General features: G+C 39.7%; 1 protein-coding gene across 41 annotated transcripts in view; it reads left to right on the plus strand.

The window, feature by feature from the left end:
* Nrxn1 (neurexin 1) overlaps window positions 1-15904 on the plus strand; it is a 1065676-nt gene that overhangs the window by 535927 nt on the left and 513845 nt on the right. The gene's annotated exons all lie outside the window — the stretch shown is intronic.

Below are 15904 nucleotides of genomic sequence, written 5' to 3' on the forward strand. Positions count from 1 at the left end.
TTTACTTGGGAAATCTCATTTAAATGTCTTCCAGACCACAATGTTAGCTATTATTGTATTAATTGATGCTCAAAGGTTTATAACAAGGTTGGGGGACCTTGTCAGCTCACCTGGATATGACAGGTGTTGGTAATATGTAGGCCAACTTCCTATAACTACTCTGTCACAGGAGAGTCTGGCATTCACAGGTCCTCTAGGAGTTTGCTGAGTATGATGTCAGTCATTAGTATTCATAGCCCATCTGTAGGAGGTCCCCTCCTCCCTCTCCCACCCTTACTCCCAATGATCTACCCTACTTTCTCCAACACACACTCCTCAGATCTCCCTTGGCATTCTAGAACTGCAAAAAGACTTTAAACACTCTAAGGTTTGGAACTAATATGCTATTTCTATAGCATAACAGACCTTTGCATTTATAATTTAGCATGCATAATTCCATCTATTTTTGAGAAATTTCATGGTCCGTGACATAATTATTTGTATTTTTGCTGGGACATAAGTATGAATCATGCACAGCAACAGGATGATATGCAAAACTGTGGCTTCATGAGAGAAACCATTTCTTGGCTTGGCTCTATCCTTACTCTCTATTCAAAGAATAATAAATCACCTTCATCATTGTCACCATCATTATTAGTGTTCTCAATATTCTTATTTATTGAAGCACCTATGTGTCAGGCACTGTGTTAATGACTTATGTGAAAGTATTAAATTAAATAAGCATGATGTTTTAATTTAATTAAGCCACATTTTTTGTTGTTGTTTATTATTTTAACCTCAAGCCATCACTTTAAAATGTACTGTGTTGCTGGTGCAGTGGTGCCTGCCTGTAATCCCAGCAGCTCAGGAGGCTGAGGCAGGAGGATCAGGATCGAGAGTTCAAAGCCAGCCTCAGCAACTTATCGAGCCCCTAAGCAACCCAGTGAAACCCTGTCTCTACTGGGGATGTGGTTCAGTAGTTGTGCACCCCTGAAGTTAATCCCTGGCACAAAACACACACACACACACACACACACACACACACACACACACACACAGTGTTGAAGTATTTTTATCAAGTACCAGGTTAGACAAAATGTTTGGAACTATTTTTAAGACAATTCTTATAATCCTTATAAAGCATACTCTTTATTCAAAAATAATTGAAAGTCCCCCATCTAAAAGACTAATCAAAACTCAAAATTCAGGCAGTAGTCTTTGGCCTCTTGCAGCCTCTGTTTCTTGTAGCTGCTGCCCTTCTGCAGGGAGTTTATGAAGGTTATTAGCTGATGTCTAAACGTGGTATGGCAAATCTGTCAACTTCATTTCTTCTCTTTGATACTTTGCTATGTCCATCTAAGCTTCTCTGATGGACCCTCTAACCTTTTATCCCTGTGGACAGAAATGCCTCCTCTCCCCTCACATAGACTCTGACCACTGCTCCAGAAGTCCTGTGGGCCCATCATGCACATGGGACCTGCCTCTGTCCATGAGAAAGTTCACTGCATCATTTGCCCCCTCAGCACTGGAAGTAAAGCCGCTGTCCAGTGCTCTCAGTTCTAGTCAGATGCCCCAAGATTAAAGTTTTCTCAGTAGATCAGATGTCAGTTTCTTCAGAGAACACAAACCATATTCTCCAGAAAACCTTCTAGTCTCTCTAGGCTTAGGTCCCAAATATAGTCCTCTGTTGGGGGTAGTAGTACAAACTCACTAAATAGTGAGGAGACCTTCAAAACAAATTTCCCAGATAACTCTACTTTCACACACCCCCTTTTTTTTTATTGTTAATATGTTCTTGATGTAGCTGAGAAGTTCAAAGACCACAAAACCAGTATTTTTACCTTTTCCTTTGTAATTTTGCTTCTAGATTTCTGTCTCCCCCTCACATCGTCAGATATTTATTGTGTCTGCACTTTGGTCAGAACTCTTGTGTTATTCCGTTTCATAGTATGGTTTCTTAATCCTTACAAAGATGAGATGAAGGAGCTATTAATGTCCCTGTTTTACTGGTGAGAAAACGGAGACTCAGAAAGACTTGAGTTGCCAGTTCTTATCTAGCACCAAGAGTTAGAAATAGAATTTGAACCCAGGTCTTTAAAATTATTTAAATGATGCTATCTGCATTTGCCTACATAGCTGAAGGGATCTCTTATCAATATCTAGAATGAAAGGTAACACTGATTTTAATCTTGAGGGAGGAAATGTTATAATAAAATGAAACATTTTCTCTTTCATATAAAACTTAAGTTTTCCAGCTTCTGCATTACTATCCCATGGGGTAATGCTGAAAATTTCTTTTAGATTCATTGAAAAAGAAGTGGATATTTCTATCTTCACTTTCTATTGGCTTTTCCTACCCCTGAGCCTTGCTCAGAGTCTATATATTAATTCTATCTCCTTAGCCCTAGAAGACCTCCTCATACATGACAGGCAGCAATTTTAATTGCTCTATCTTTTTTTTCTATGTATCTTATAGAGCATTTGTATTTCTGGGTGCTCACAACAGGCCCAGGCAAATCTACAGTACTTGGTTGAGTGATTGGGGGCTGGCTTGCCAATCAGTCATTAACTGGTACAGCTGGCTATTTGCTAGTCTGCTCAGCTGTCATAGCCCTTCATCTCCTTAGCCTTGAGGGTAAATTCTCACCTCCCTGTCCTTCATGAGTGGTCCTGGCTTGAGTATTTTTGCATGTTGAAAGAACAAATTATGTGGAGACATGCCCTAGGGTGTTACACTATTCCAGCAGGATCTGGTGACCTTATTGAGAATATTCCATCTTCTAGGCACAGAAAGAATTCAGTGTAGAGACACACATACACAGGCGTAAGGAAAAAATCAGAGTTTTATTTGATTCCATGAAGCACATAGTGTTTTAGAAGCTGCTCTTTGGCAACATCAATAAAGTGTGTGTGTATGTGTATGTGTGTGTGTGTGTGTGTGTGTGTGTGTGTGTGTCCCCACTTTGTGCTTTCAAGATATTCAGAAAACCACTGGTGGCTTTAACCTCTTTTATCTTGTATATCTAAGCTGAAAGCCAGTCCCACTTTTTTTTGACCTGTATTAAATAGGCCATTTTTGTAGGGGATTTGCTGTTCCTTTGTACTTATTCTCTAGGTCTACCCCACCCAACGTATTTTTTTTTCCTTATTTTGAAATGAGAAAATTTCTTTAAAATTAGAAAAGTTGTTTTGGTAAAGAAGACCAAACTTATATAGAGCTACACAAGATTTCAGGGGAAATAAGAGATCTGCCCAGGTCCTTTTACTCATCCCCTACTGAAATTTTCCATTAATTTCTCCAACATTTAAAAACTTCTCAACCTCTTCTTTTCTTCTTGTCGAGACATTTCAGAAAAACATGGAAGAGTGTGGTTTAGTAGGACAGGAAATAACCTGTGGGTCTCAGGATTTTGATACCTTCATCATTGTTCTTATGTCTGGCATGTGATCTTGGGCAGGTAACCTACCTTTTCAGGACACTTTGCTCACCTGTCAGATTGGGATAATAATAACCTCCCTGAATGCTTTGAAGGTGTTCAAAGCAAACTGCTTGTTAATACTGTAACCAAAAACTCAGTCCTTGTCCCCAATACCAATTAGTACCAATTTAATAACGAGGACATGGTTTTTGAGAAGAAAGAGAAACACTAGGGACTCTTGTCCTAGAAGCTGTGACTCTCCCCATCAGGAGGAAGGTGGGGGGCGGTTTAAAGGAAGAGTTACATTCCAGGTGTGCTCTGGTAGGGGGTCCCAGGGAGCCCTGAAGGTGTGATGGGATTTACTTGTTATTTTGGGAGACTTTCACTTTCCAGGTCCACAGCAAGTATCTCCTTCATGTAGTGGGTGTGTTCAAGGACAATTAACTAGGGGCAGAAAAGAACACAGCAGTCTCCCTAATCTTGTTAAGGAGGAGGAAAGGACAGAAGAGAGAAAAAACAAGCCTTAGAGCAAAGAAGCTATTATATTCAGAAGGTGAAAGGACCACTATTGCAATCCCCCCCCAAAAAAAAAAAAACTTGCAACACTCAATAGAGAGGTTTTGGACTTTTTATTACTCATATACTCTTTGGCATCAGCAGACCTGGACAATAGCAAGGCCCACACCTGCCTACCAGGTTACATGCTCACCATGTAGATGGATTTGTTCCGATGTTTTATTAGTGCATTCTTTTACTTCACAACCAAGATTGCTCTGCTTTGGCCTCCACCTAAAGACTGGGAACCAGGGAGGTGGCCAGTTTCCCTTCTTCTTACTTTGTTTATCCCATTCCTAAGAGCCCTTCTTCATCTCCCTGCCATGAACCACAGGCCTTCCTGGAACTGGCTAGTGTTCACCTCCCAGAAGGGTTGCAGGGAGGATCAATGGAATGGGAGATGTCAAAACCCCTGCCAAACCAAGTTACTATGCATGTGCAAGTCAAAAGGGTGTGGGAGGTCGAGAGCCTCTGCCAACCCCATGCACAGTCCCAGAGTCGGGCAGTGAGAGGAAAACAAAACTCACAAGGGCAACAGAATTGTCTGCTGTAAGGATATCAGAGGTATCTAAACTGGCTGCTACTTGGATGGGGACAAAAGTGAAAATACATATATATGTATATGCTTGCATGTGTGCATGTGTGTGTTTGTGTGTGTGTGTGTATATATATATATATATACTCAGTTTTCACTTAAAGGTAAATTTGAAAATTTAAAGCCAGGAGACAAAGTTAGCTTGGCATGAATTTATATGCCTGAACTCACACCCCATCTGCCACAGTGTCATTGGCATAGACTGAGTTTAAAAGAAGATGGATTACCACATGCAACCCCATAGCAATTTCGTTTTATTATTTCCCATTTAACATGCCCACCAGGTTTTCCTCACAGTCTGTTGACCAAACACAAACAAAATCTGTCTTCATGTTGTACGTTTTAGAATCGTACTTAAAAAAAAAAAATACATCCTCCTTCTCTGGGCAATTTTATTTCAAAATTCCAACTAGTAATAACATTTCAGAATGGAAAGCATTCTCTACTCATACCATAAGAATAATGAAAATATTAAGTCTGAAAGTCTTGCTATAGGAAAATCTTGAAGTCTGAACTCAAGCCTGATGGGTGTGCCCCACCCCCTCAGTAGGAATCACACCCATGGTGTCAGTGTCAGGTTGGCTGGTGATTCCACAGGTGACGATTAACTCTTTGTGGAAGGCAATCAAAAACTAGCTGCCACATCTAAAAATCAAATTTTGGTGTCCTAAGAATTCCAGCCTCTTATCAAAATTTCAATATCTGATATTTACAATTATCAAGCAAATTGAGTTTTTTTTTTTTTAATGAGATTCCTCAGGATGCAGATGAGTCTCTTATCATACTGGGATCTGTTAGCTTGCTGGGGACTCCTGCTAGCATTTATTACTATCACTCTTCTCAGTGAGCCACAACTCTTCAAAATACCTTGCATTTTTTGTAGATAATGTTACTGCAATCCTAGGACAGAGAGGGGATTGACTTCAGGGATCTCAACAGACCAGTTCTGGCCACTCACCCTGAAAACCAAAAGAATAAAGAGTAGTAGAGGGGAAGTGGATTTATTCAGCAGAGACACACTGGGACAATCAGGGTTGGGGATGTTCTTGGCCCTGTTCTCCAGGAGCTGACATCAGCTTCAGGTTTAAATAGGGGAGGCCACAAAAGCTGGGGGCAAGAATTTCACATAGTTAAGCAGTTTGGGCCCAAGGAATCTGGCTGACCATGATCTCAGGTCTGGTTCTGGGAGGTCCTGAGAAGGGTGTTGAGAAGTTGGTATTTGTAGAGAGAGCAATTCCATTCCCATCATGAGATGATGTTTCTGCTTAGGGGGTCCGTCCCATCCCCAGGGTGATCTGCCTGTGAGCTCACAGTTCATTGAATCTTGAAAATATCCTTACTCTCATCTTGGTGTCTTCAGTCTTGTAGGGAAACAAGAGAGATTAGGTCACTTTAGGGTTAATCGACCTTGTGTTAGTTTTTAGACAGATAGTCTTCTAAGTGATTAGCATGTCTACATGCCAAGTTGAACAGAATCTGACCCCAGTTTAAGGTCGAGAGGAGATAGAAAATGAAGGCAAAAGTGCCGAGCTTTTATTCTGGTTTTAGTTACCCATCAGATTTCTACAGGCCCAAGAAAGGACCAGTGCATTCAGCCAAAGCAGCCCTAAGTGTATCATAGCAATGGAGCTGCACAAAGGGACCAATTGCCCCTTGGAATGTACAGCATATAAACCCATGTGGATTAAATGACAATGATCATAATTTCAGAAGACCTGGGATTTTGATCAGAATTTGATATCTTTGGGTGCCATTACCTTGAACCACAGTTGCTACATCTGTATCCAGTGTCTGAGATGACCACTGCTTGTCTTATAGCTCACCAAGCAAAATAGAACAATACATGTGTAAGTGCTTGGTAAAATTGAGGGTTTACACCAATGTCAGTTATTCTTATAAAGTCAGAGCTCTCTATTCTGCTTCTGATACCTGACATTGATTGTCAAGGATTCAAAGCTGTGAGGAGGAAACTCACTCACTCAGACAGGATTTTATACATTTAAATTCAGTTGTCATGAGTTGTCTCTTATTTTTCTTAATTTTAAGGTGTTCTTTAAAAAAAAAACTGAAACAATAATGTATTGTTGAATGGGAAGCAGGTAGCAAGGAGCCAAGAGATAGGTGGTTGGTTCTAGAAAGACCATAGGAATCCTTGAGTGGCGGCTCAAAGACCAGGTGGAGTGAGATATCTGCAAACCAATAGGAAATGCAGATGAGGACCTTCAAACCCACTAACACAGGTCTTCAGGGGTCCTTCCAGGTAGCCTGGCTGTGTTCTAGCCAAGTAAATGCAAGTACCTCTTTGTAATAACAGAGCAGCAGAATACATGAGTCTAGAGAGAGTATGAAATATCCAAAGGGTGAAGTATGTCTGTGGAGGCTGTATGAATGAGATGATTCTTTTTATTTTCCTTTTCTTTCTTTTAGTACTATGTATTGAACCCAGTAACTATATCCCAGCACTTTTTATTTTTATTTTTTTTCTATTTTGAGACAGAGTCTCACTGAGTTGCTTAAGGTCTTACTATCTCACTAAGTTGCTGAGTCTGGCCTCAAACTTGTGATCCTGCCTCAGCCTCTCAAGTTGCTGGGATTATAGGCATGCACCACTGTATCTAACTGAGTGAGGTCATATTTCTATATGGAGCAGCATAGAAAATGAGTGAATGGCTAGAGACAGAGTGGTAGAGAGTCAGGATAAGCTCAACTTCTCATAAGAATTTTACACTTATTTCAACTATAAAAGAAGATTCATAAAAGGGTTCTCATTACCACACATTGGTACCCAGTTTCTGTACCTCTGTCTTCCCCTCTCTACATATAAATTCAGTAAATGTCAATCAAAATTGCTCATCAATTACTCTATTAAATTACTCTATCAGAATGGGAAAAAAAATGACGTTGTACCAAATTTGTCCAATTAATGGGACAGCTTCATCTCACTAGTCAAAGAAGATATCAGTCGAAGTAAAATTTCCCATGATTGACTTTATTCGTTTTTTTCTCAGGTGAAGAGAAGGAGGACAATTATAAGTGTTCTACCCATAAAATGTTTCCTCTGTCCTATTATTTAAATAAATGAGAACTACTAATTATTGAATATGAACAACTAACTCATCCACTCATTCATTGGGTCATCAAATAAATTACTGAGTGCCTACGAAGTGAATGTGAGACTATGAAAGTATCTGGGTCATGATTTCTTCAAAGCTTTTATAGGCTAACGGGGAGAAAAGGCTCCATACATGAAGAATTGGGGAAGATAAGATAATGGTCAGAAAAGAGGCTCAAAATTTTATCAGGATTGTCAAAGACCATGTTCACCCCGTGGCTAGGGGAAATAGAAATACGTATTACTAAGGTGGAATTCTAGTTAAGCCCCTAAAATCAGATAGGATTTTGAAATGAACCTTTGGAAGAGAATAGACATTTCCGATGGAAGTAATGTATAGTGTAAGCAATGATGGAATGACAGGGAAATGTAGACTTGGAGAAATGGTTACTCTAGTTTAAAAATCAAGGTCTAGGAAAAGGATGATGTAATCTGAGGTCTGTAGCTGGCACAGTTACTGGGGGAAAATAGTTCAAACGTTAGCAAGAGATTTTTGAGGAAGGATGATTCAAAATTTTGAACACTGCTGAGCCTTGGACTTTATTTAGATGGTAAAGGGAGTTACTGGAGATATCAGAACACAATGGGAAGACTGATGTAGTGTTGATAAGGAGGCTGGATGAAGGTAGGGACACCAGATAATGAGTTAGTGCATTAAAGGGAAAAAGTAGACAAAAACTAAAAATGGAAACGAAAATGGAGAGACAAATGTCAGAAGTGTTGGCAAAGTTCAGTCATTAGACCCTGGGAATAGTTTGAATGTAAGGTGTGAGATAAAGAATAGAGTTCAAAAAATGATTTTTTTTTTTTTTGAAATTTCAACCAAGTAGCAAGCAGACTAGAAATGGGATAGTTACAAAGCAGGGAAGTCTGCCGGAAGTAGTTTCCTAGGGTCGGGGTGAGGACAGTGATGTTTGGATTTTTAGACTGATTCTAGAGATCCAGAGCAAACCTAGAGATGAGGATTTACAGGTATTTCCTAAAGAATAAAAAATTTTAAAAAAATAAGTGGTTGTAGGATTAAAACCTTCATTTAATAAGGAAGATTTAACATTTTTCAAGCTAATAGAACAATTAATTACTCAAACTGGTGACCATGTTATGCTTGAATTCAGGACCCCCCAAAAGACCACCAGAGACCAAGAAGGATGTAAGCAGCAAAGAGGTGTTTATTGAGAGTTGGCTTAGTCCTCCACACACACACAGCAACTGGTGACACTGAGAGGCCCCCAGCACAGGGTTTGCAGCAGTTTTATACACTCTTTGGGGAAGGCAGGGACTTCACATACATCACAGCATCTCTTAGCAAATCATCACACACCTCGGGAAAATCATAAAACAATTCTAAAACATGATTAGCACATTCACTGGCGGGAACAAGGTGGGTAGGAGGGATTGGTTACTACAAGAGGGGAATTCCTTTGAAGTGATTGGTTTAAGCCAAGAGGGGTGTCCCATGGTTTCCGAACATGTTATCAACCACCATAAACTACTGGGAGGGTCATCTGGCATCCCAGGTATTTCCCTGTCTCATGCTGATTGGTGGCTGCTAGGGGGTTGCTATGGATCCCCACCTAGCCTGACTGAGTCAGGGACACCTGAGCAGCAGATCTCTCCTGTTATTTGTAGATAAACAACTCAGTAGGGTGGGTATGTGCCTAACTGAGTGAGGGTCTTTCCAAGGACAAGGGGTCACACCCCCTTCCTTGGACAGGCTTTGCTCTGAGGTAGAGGCTGGTTTTCCAACCACTGCACATCTCTTCAGCAAATATTTCTTAAAGACAGATGTTGTATCACAGAGCAAAATGTCTATGTAAATTGCTTCTTTGACTTTAAAACTGAATAGTATGCTCTTTACATATGATCTTGGAGGGTGTTTGTTTCTCAGTTCTCTGGGAGGTGAGTTATAAAGTTTCCTATCTATCCCTAAACTAAAACATGTTAGAGAAATATTATCCTGTCCCCATGGTTTTACTTTCAGTAATTTAACATCATCTATTTAAACAGTCACAGGAAGGAGAAACTTAGGCTTTTCCCCCAGAAAACACATTGAATAAATAAACATTTATTCCCCAAGAATTAGAGATAATTTTCTTCTATCTAGTGGGGCGTGCATTTTATATATATACGTATATATTTAGATTTAATCTGTCTCCTGAGGAAAAGTTGTCTTGATGTTCCTGCATGAGATCTGACCTTCGGCTTCCTTTCTGGCTATGCAATAATAAGATTAAAATTAAAAATAATGATATAAATTTGTGGGCAAAAGCTTATTGTTCCTGGGGTGAGGGACAAGTTCCTTTCTAGAGAAAAGGTTCGAAAGGTAACCTATGCATATTGCCCTCCCACAGTTAGCCATTCACAACAAGAATTGATGAAAAAGCCAGAAATGTCCCCCAATTTTCTGTTCAAGCTCTAACCCTCTCAAAGTGAAGCATCTAGAATTGTGTTTTTCTCCAGTCCAGCCAGAGGAAAGTGAGTCGGTATGTGTGACTTCAATTTTTTTCCCCAAAAAATGCCACTTCAAAGAGTTTGTGGGAGCCCCCTAAGTTCCCCTAAAGTCTGAGCTATTCCAAGTCTACCAAGCAGTTGTCCTCTGGATGTGTGCTCCTTTAATTAAAATGAAAGTGAGATGTTTAAGAGGCACAAAAAAGTACATATGAATAAACTGGAACGCTGAGTCAAAAAACTAATTATACCTAGACACTTGCATTCTGCTCCTGTAAGGCAGAGCCAGGAGTCTTTGCTCTTAATTGCTTTATGTTCCCTGTTTTAAGAGAAAGGAAAACTCTTCCAACACTTCATTTATCTGCTTTTGGTTGATGGCTCCCAAGCCCCAGCTTCTCTATTCCCTAAGCCCCAGGCTCATATTATTGGATCCCTTATAGACACTCTTACTCAAATTCCAAGTATTTAATGTCTAGATACAATTTTACCTCTCCTCTGAATTTTTACCACTTTTAACTTCCCTGCCTGGCTTCCATCCTTGGACTTCTCTCTCTCTCTCTCTCTCTCTCTCTCTCTCTCTCTCTCTCTCTCTCTCTCTCTCTCTCTCTCTTCCCCCATCAGTGAGTAGTAGCAAGTTCATCATGTTTTCTTATCTATTATACAAGTCTTCCTTTCATGTCACTTATCCAGCATCATTTAATAAATAACTGAATATTCTTCTCTTCCAGTCAACTCTGACCTATCATTCTCTTTCTTTGGTACCAGGGATTGAACCGAGAGTGGCTTAACCACTGAGCCACATCCCAATCCCTTTGTATTTTTTTAAATATTTTATTTTGAGGCAGGGTCTCACTTGGTCTCCCGGGATTCACTAAGTTGCTAAGGTTGGTCTAGAAGTTGCAATCCTCCTACCTCTGCCTCCTGAGCTGCTGGGATTATAGGTGTGTGCCATCATGCCCTGCTTACTCGCTGTCTTGAATGCTAGATTTATTTTGTCTCCATGGTACATTGGTGCTGTTCCCCAGGTCTGGCACCTATATATATATGTCATAACAAAGTAACATCTCCTTTACTTTCTTCTGATCTCATCTCTTCCATGATACTCCACCTTACAATGAAAGTTCACAAAAGCCTTCTATTTCTCTGATTTTTCTAAGACACATTCAATCTGCACACTGGTCTTCTGTCTTTATAGAATTTTTAAATCTCTTAGTCTGTTTTGATCAAATTAGAAGACATTTTTATCAAGTAATTTTTCAATTTCGGTCACCAAGTTCAATGCCACTGAGTTTCAGATTGCGTATGTCAAAGGAACCCTTTGAGCTACTGAAAGTCTGGTGCAAGACACATTTCAAACACACAAAAGACTGTGAATTAAATCTTATCAAATAAATGTCATGACAGACTTGTAAATTTGACATCTTGTCACTCCATTGTATTAGAAACAAGAGGACAAACTGGACTACTCATTCTTCTGTATTTCTCAGTGCAATCAACATAGAATGAGGTTCACCATGGATATGTAGTTCTTACCAGACAAACCAACACTGCTATCCCAGGGTCAATCACGCACTGACTACATACTGTACATTAAATGATTTACATACATTTTCTGTAATCCTCATGGCCTCATGATGTGGGCATTATTAACTCCATTTCACAGATAAAGAATCTAACTCTAGCAAAAGTAAGTGGCAGGGCCAACGTTTGTAGCCAGATAGAACTAAAACTATTTATATACTATTTCTTACTCATTTCTGCCCAACTACTAGAGAAGAGATACTTCTGATATCATCTCTGATCATTTGCAGATAACACTTTTTGAGAGGAGCACAGTGCTTATGTATGTATATGATGCTAGACATGAAGTTATCATTGAAATTCATTCCTTCATTCCTCCCTCCCTCTCTTTCTTTCTTTGTGTGTGTGTTTGTGTGTGTGTGTGTGTGTGTGTGTGTATGTGTGTGTGTGTGTGTGCTGGGGATCTACTCAGTGCCTCGGGGATGCTAGTCAGGCGCGCTCTACTGAGCTACATCCCCAGCCCCCTATTCCTAACATTTCTTCAACAAATCTATTTCCAGAATATTTGTGGTTGGAAGCTTGAGACACGTTCTCTGCATCTTTTACCCAAAATGCCCCAACTCCACCTTTGCCTTATCAATTGTATGTATTGCCTACTTAAAGGATAAGAGTAAAATTAGTTACTTAGCTTGAAAAGTAGGTAACAGACTGCCTTCAACTCTACAGAAAACTTGACTTTTAATAAATATCCATCCAGGCTCTGGTTCCTACAGGGGTTATTAAGAATTACATCCTCCTTCATATGCGCAGGGCTTCACCTACAAGGAACCATTAGTGCTAATGGGTCATTTTTTTTTTCTTCCAATCACTCCAAGGATCAAAAGGAGAAGCTGCAACTTTGATGAGGTGGTAATGGTACACAGGACTGAGACCACTTAAGAGTCTCCTTTGTTCTCTTTGTATGGCATCCCACCAAGGGACTTTAGACCACTATCTGCTATGTGAAGGGTTTATGAGGACTGTACTAAGTGGTGGTGCTAAGTGCAGCTTCAGTAATGAAAATGAGCCTAAGTCCCTACTTATAAAGCCAAACACATCCACCTTGATATGTTTGAGGCTTGCATGCTGCGCTGCTTGAATTGATATTTTTTTGCTCTTTAGTAACACAGGGGAAAAATTATTACTTCTCTTCACTGAGCTCTAAAAAGTTATCAGGCAAATAAGTTTGCTAATAGAAAAAAATATGTGTTGTGGTAAGAAGTGAGGAGAGGAAGGAAGGAAGTGCATTTTAACATTAGCTCTGTCTTTAAGTGGTACCTTCCCCTTTCCCTTTTGTTTCTTGATTTTTTTGTACTCCATCCATTGGGTGACTGAAAACTCTTACTGGGTACTCAACTGTTTAGAGCCCAGTACCTGGCACCATGAGAGAATCTAAAACAAATTAAGACTTGGTCTGTTTCCTCCAGGAAGTTGCAATCAGAAAGAGGAAGATTTAGTTGTCAAAATCATTGCATGAATAACTTTCAGCACTGAAGTTCTTCATCTCTAAGGCCCAAAGCAGAGACAAGAACTTTATTCAGTTCCCACCATTCTTTATCACGATAGGCATTAGGTCAGGAGCAGAGTTAAAATTTCCTAACCACTTTAGTTCAACACATAGACACAGGGAGCAAGCATATCCTTGCATTGATATTTGACATGTAAAAGTAAAATTCTCAGCCCACATTCTCTGATGTGCAAGAAAGGTAACTTGATTTTTCTATAACTCACCTTGGTTTCTATTTTGAGCTCTGATTCTTTTGAGTTAGTGAAAATATAATCTCAGGAAATTTCAGTCTCCTTCTTTCCCTGGATTTAAACCTAAATTATTTGGGGAAGGGGCAGAATTTCCATTGTACTTTTGAGAGGAAGAGAAAAGTAGCATGGAGACTGGTCTCAAATATCCTAGACTCAACTCAGGTAGGTACCCCCTGATTTGCTACCAGGCCTCTTTGTTCTTGTGTGTGTAACCTCTTTGGGTCAGACCTTTTCTGCAATTTTCTGACCACTTGAAAATGGTTCTGTTGTTCTCACATCACAGTAGAGAATGGAAGGCTGTCTAGCCCCTAGCATGTCTAAACACACCATACAGCCATTTCTTCTAGGGGATCTTACTGCTGTGCTAGGTTCCCCTGGGGGAAATTCTCACAGATCTACATTATTCCCTTAAACCTACCTGAGATTTGACATCCACCAGGGCTCAGCCCTTAAACTGTAAAATCATGCTCTATTTTTGGTCTTCACCAAATGATTATGCACACTTAATCTTCTGCTTGCCCAAAGCCTACTTTCCTCAAATATTTATGCACCCTTTGTCATGGGAGAAGAGTCCTAAGATTTCCCTGAGGAAGGGACCTCAACTCAGGACAAGTGGGGTTCTTGACAAAAATATCAGAAAGGAATTTAAGGACCTGCATCAGATAGAAGTGCAAATGGAGAATTACCGAGGAAAGTCATGTTTATACATTCAAAGGGAAAAAGAGAGAGAGAGAGAGTAAGAAGCCATGCTCTGGCCTGGCATTCTGCTATTACAGAGGGATAGTAGTAGGGGCTGAACTAAAGATGGAGTCAGGGTAGAGTTATTTAGGTTCTCTCCAGTTTTCTTGGGGCTGCCCTTGCCCTCTCATCATGCTGCTTTCTGTGGCAAGGATATATGTGCAAAAGTGTGGGCTGGGTTGCTCCAGAGTTGTTCATTTTGCATTTCAATGAATTATGGGTGTTTTCTGCATTCCAGTGGTTCTTGGGCACTCTTTTTTTTTTTTTTTAATTCAGTATTATTTATTTATTTTTCTGTATCCCAAATTCCTATTTCAACTTGACTACTTCCTCCAACTTTATCTCCTCCTTTCCCAAATAGGGGGCAGGAAAGCCGTACTTTCCTCGTATAAATGCCTACATATTCTATCTCATTCCTAGAAGAGTCTAGGCTTTTAAGATTCAAATGCAGAAAGCTAATTTTGTGCCTTTGATTTATGACTCACATCCTTTCTGAGGCGACTAAAACACCATGGCTTAAAATTGAAGGGAGAAGAAAGACAAAGGAGAGAACGGAAATTTGGGGGTAAAAATCGAATAATATTTCAAAAATAGTATCCTATCTTAGACCCAAAACACACTCTCCTTTAGTATCAAGGAAAATGGTTGGAAGTCAATAAATCTTTATTTTATTTAAGAGGTAGGAGGAAAGGGAAGTAAACACTCCACTATGCTCAGTACAAATTATACAGGATCAATGACATCCTAGTGAAATATAGCTTTAGTTAGTAAGTTACAGAGACAAATTTCCCAGTTTCTAAGGGTAAGTGGCACTCAGAACAACACAGGCTCTCTCTGTTTCAATGTACTCATCAATACAGTTCAGGAGTGTTGGATCTATGGTCAGATTTTATCCTGCTCACCGGTTAATAAGTCAGCTTATTCTTGTTCCAAAGATACTGGCAGAAGTCATGAGATTTCCAGGTTGGGGACCAAGGTCTCTGTTACTCATACCGTAACAAATGGCAGCATAACAGTTCTTTTTGTTCCCATATCTCATGAAGACAAAACAGAGGGGTCTAGTTGAACATAGCAGGGCTTTTCTGCAACAACTGGGAAAAATATGACAAGTGCCCTGAAATTGGAGAGAATGCTTAATTTAAGAGAGGAAATTCAAATTGCAATGAAAAGCTAGAGAAGTAGCTAAAAAGAGAATGTTTTGTTAACAGAATTTGTAGGAGGAGCAGTGTATTATGGAATTCTGAGGTCATACTACTTACGTTCTGCCATGATTTAGAGTTTACCAGAATCACTTAATTACATTTACAGAATGCCACCCGAAAATGGTGGGTAATCGCTAACAGAAAAGAGACAGAATCAAACATAGATTGCACTCCCTTTTTTAAGTAGTGGCCCCTGAAATTGGGGAATCTAAAGATGACAGAGCTGAGCAAAATGTTCCATTACAAAATGCAGGAAAATGGCAACGATAAATGGATAATAGGTTCACAAATTCCAGAGCAGCATAAAGAGCCCAAAGTTGTATTATCTAACTTTAAAAAAAGGAAACACCTGATGAAGGACCTAATATTCACTTATACATGGACTATTATGAGAGTTAGTTAATAAACAGGATATACAGTTCAGGACAACAGGATTAGGAACAGTACAGAAGGTGTGTTGGCCACTAGAAAAAAAACTTGAGCTTCCGATTCACTGAAAGACCCAAGGTTTTCTAAGCAGACGTTAATTTAATAAGAA

This window comes from Ictidomys tridecemlineatus, chromosome 12, assembly GCF_052094955.1.
Source record: "Ictidomys tridecemlineatus isolate mIctTri1 chromosome 12, mIctTri1.hap1, whole genome shotgun sequence".
NCBI lineage: Eukaryota > Metazoa > Chordata > Mammalia > Rodentia > Sciuridae > Ictidomys > Ictidomys tridecemlineatus.